The 3858-nt window shown below is 48.0% G+C and overlaps 1 non-coding gene across 1 annotated transcript; it reads right to left on the bottom strand.

The window, feature by feature from the left end:
- Nucleotides 1-1649: 1649 nt before the first annotated feature.
- Nucleotides 1650-1840, bottom strand: LOC139398798 (U2 spliceosomal RNA). The gene has a single exon (XR_011631656.1). It is a non-coding gene; the product is annotated as a U2 spliceosomal RNA (small nuclear RNA).
- Nucleotides 1841-3858: the final 2018 nt, after the last annotated feature.

Raw genomic sequence — 3858 nt, 5'->3', positions numbered from 1 at the left:
GTATCGGCCTATAGGAACTCCTCATTCACCTGGTCAGTTTGTCATGGAAAGAGCAGGTTCTTTCTTTTGTATACTCTGTGTACTAGGTGCACCCGATCGGACCCCCCCTTTGCCTCCAGAACAGCCTGAATTGTTTGTGGCATGGAAATGTTTGCTGAATTGGTATCAAGGGACCTAACGTGTGCCAGGAAAACATTCCCCACACCATTACACCACCAGCCTGTTCCGTTGACACCAGGCAGGATGTGGCCATGGACTCATGCTGCTTACGCCGAACCCTGTCATCAGCATGACGCAACAGGAACCAGGATTCGTTGGAGCAGACAATGCTTTTCCACTCCTCAGTTGTCCAGTGTTGATGATCACGTGCCCACTGGAGCCTCTTCTTGTTGGTTTTATCTGATAGGAACCCGGTGTGGTCGTCTGCTGCAGTAGCCCATCCGTGACAAGAACCTACGAGTTGTTTGCCCATTCTAATGTTCATTCAAACAGTAACTGAATGCCTTGATGCCTGTCTGCCTGCTTTATATAGCAAGCCATGGCCACATGACTCACTGTCTGATGGAGCAAACCATTTTCGTGAGCGGGATGGTGTACCTAATAAATTGCCTTGTTATTGTGTGTGTGTGTGTGTATATATATATATATATATTAATAATAATCGTGACATGGGCCTGTTTTGATGACTTTTGCACCATTTTTCTGTTGTCATAATAATCTGTATTAAGCATCTGACTGACCTACGACGATGGGCCGGTCCGGTTTTCTGATTGGCTGAGATGAGTTGGTGCACATTCACATTCAAGGTCAAAACGTGCCTCATCAAAGAGAATGATTCTGCTTTTAAGACAACTGGGAACAAACAAACAAAAACGGATCAATGTCAGTAATCTTCAGGTCCAAAAAGTTAAAGCTTTGGAAAGATGCCGGAGTTTCCAACTTGGGAATTCCAAGTTGGTTGACCATTGAAAATTGTATATATTTTTTTCTGAGTTCCCAGTTATCTTGAATGCATTGGAAGTATTCAGACCATTTACTCAGTACTTTGTTGAAGCACCTTTGGCAGCGATGACAGCCTCGAGTCTTCTTGGGTATGATGCTACAGGCTTGGTACACCTGTATTTGGGGAGTTTCTACTCCTGGTGCGGTATGGACTGAAGCTGGTTGGCGATACCTGTTACCAGCATAAACTACCACCTAACCCAGGACAAGGAAAAACAAAACAACTATAATGATTTTCAACAAAAAAAATAAATGGCACATTTCCCGGGCGCCCTCAGGCCTGCGATCGCTTCTCCGATCAACTGCAGCACTGTCAAAGACTACACTTTATCTGAGCCAAAAGGCCGAGAAGCGATCTACTTTATTACTTAGCTCTGTGTGTATATTAATGTTTTAACTACTTTATTACTTAGCTCTGTGTGTATATTTTTGATCATGCAATGTTGAGGAAAGTTTGCAAGTAAGTATCCCGTGTGACGAAAAATCTTTGATTATAAGATAAACGCACCCCATTCCCAACAGCTATCGTAGTCAGTAAAACGGTGACCGATTTGACCAGCACTATTGACATTGAAATGAAGTTGCTCAATGTGAAGATACAATATAGATCAACGAAGCAACTCTGTGTGATTTCTCTTTACAATGAAAGGGGGTGCACCGTTCCTGGAGGTACTGCAATACCAGGTCGATGCGTGGAGTGGACGGAGCAAGCCCCTATTCCATCTCCCTATTCCAAAAATCAATTTAATATATGGTCCCCAGATAGGGGACGTATCAGATATTAAACTGATAAGAACAGATACTACACTTGATCTTAGCCAAAAGGCCGAGAAGCGATACCCACAATGGTTTCGGGACGAAGTGGCCGTTCTCCGACACGTTAAATTCGAATATGTTTACGTCACAATGAGCTCTGTATGCTTTTTGTTTTCCATAAAAAATAGAATGCTTTCAATAAATGGTGACATGGAGGGGGAGTTGATCAACGCCAGGAATGACCACGTTTGACTGTTACAATGTAACACATTTGTAGGTTCTAAGAACACGTGGTCGTCCGCCCTCCAATCAGAAATGAGAGAAAGCGTTGTTAAGTTAAAACCAGATCAACAGCTAAATTGGAATAATAATTTATTTCGTGTGTGTGGGGTGGGGGGTGGGGGGGCAATTTGGAGATAATAATGTTGACGTAACATTTAATCTTGTATCAAGTATATCTGGTAGCATTGCTGCCGCAAACGAACTGAAGCAATTGTCCACTTGGTGGTGCCAGAGTTCCACCGACCGTCGCTTTTTCCTGGTTGTCCTGTGGTTGTCCTGTGTGGTACAGAAAAATGCATTTCAATATTGAACCACTTGACTTCAAGACATCGTCAACGAAAATAACGTGACCAATAAAAATAGCCTCTCTTTTTTAGACTTACTCAGTCACTATAACTAACTTCATAAAATGCCATTAGGCCTAATGAAGATACAATATATGTAAGTTACTTGATTGGTGTCTTGTGAATCAATGAATAACCTGGTAGTTTCCACATTTAATGAGCCCTACATTAACCACATTTAATGAGCCCAAAATTAACCACATTTAATGAGCCCTACATTAACCACATTTAATGAGCCCTACATTAACCACATTTAATGAGCCCTACATTAACCACATTTAATGAGCCCTACATTAACCACATTTAATGAGCCCTACATTAACCACATTTAATCGATGTCAGCTTTGCCAACGCCAGCTTCCTGAGGGAGTTCTGGGGGAAACTCCAGAACGCCCTGAACACCCAGGGGTCCCTCACAGCGATGTTTGAGGTGACCAAGCTGACGGATAATAGCATTAAAACCGTTATTGTCCGTATGTACAATGAAACCGTACAGCCGGAGGACGTTGCAGTATGGCTGGGCAGGTACTGCAACGTGAAGGGTCCCCTGATCCAGGTAAAAGACCTCGATGGGATCTGGACAGGGGCCTGGAGGGTCACTGTCCCGCAAAGGGGGGACCTTGGGGGCTATGGTGGGTTGAAAGCCATCCCATCCACCATAGTCCTCGGAGAGAACAGGGGCCATGTTCACTACCAGGACCAGCCCAAGCTGTGCCGTAAGTGTGGTGAACATGGCCACCTTGCAGACGCCTGTCAGAAGGTCGTCTGCATGAAGTGCCCGGAGGTGGGCCACCGCTACGAGGAGTGCACGAACGGAAGGTCGAGCAACCTCCGTGGCGAGCGGTCCCACCTCATCCGCGACTGCCCCTCCTCCTGGGCCAACAGGGTCAAGGCTGGAGGGAGGGAGTGGGCGGCCGCGGCCTGGGCTTTCGAGCGCCAGAGGGCTGGAACGGCAGTTGCCGAGGTGGTAGAGGAGGAGGAGTCGGTGGTGGTGGAGGAGGCAGTAGTGGAGCCGGTGGTGGTGGAGGAGGCAGTAGTGGAGCCGGTAGTGGTGGTGGAGGAGGCAGTAGTGGAGGAGGCAGTAGTGGAGCCGGTGGTGGTGGTGGAGGAGGCAATAGTGGAGGAGGCAGTAGTGGAGCCGGTAGTGGTGGTGGAGGAGGCAGTAGTGGAGCCGGTAGTGGTGGTGGAGGAGGCAGTAGTGGAGCCGGTGGTGGTGGTGGAGGAGGCAGTAGTGGAGCCGGTAGTGGTGGTGGAGGAGGCAGTAGTGGAGCCGGTAGTGGTGGTGGAGGAGGCAGTAGTGGAGCCGGTGGTGGTGGTGGAGGAGGCAGTAGTGGAGCCGGTAGTGGTGGTGGAGGAGGCAGTAGTGGAGCCGGTGGTGGTGGTGGAGGAGGCAGTAGTGGAGCCGGTGGTGGTGGTGGAGGAGGCAGTAGTGGAGCCGGTAGTGGTGGTGGAGGAGGCAGTAATGGAGCCGGTA

Source organism: Oncorhynchus clarkii, unplaced genomic scaffold, assembly GCF_045791955.1.
Source record: "Oncorhynchus clarkii lewisi isolate Uvic-CL-2024 unplaced genomic scaffold, UVic_Ocla_1.0 unplaced_contig_10802_pilon_pilon, whole genome shotgun sequence".
Classification (NCBI taxonomy): Eukaryota; Metazoa; Chordata; class Actinopteri; order Salmoniformes; family Salmonidae; genus Oncorhynchus; species Oncorhynchus clarkii.
This window is presented reverse-complemented; position numbering and strand designations above follow the sequence as displayed.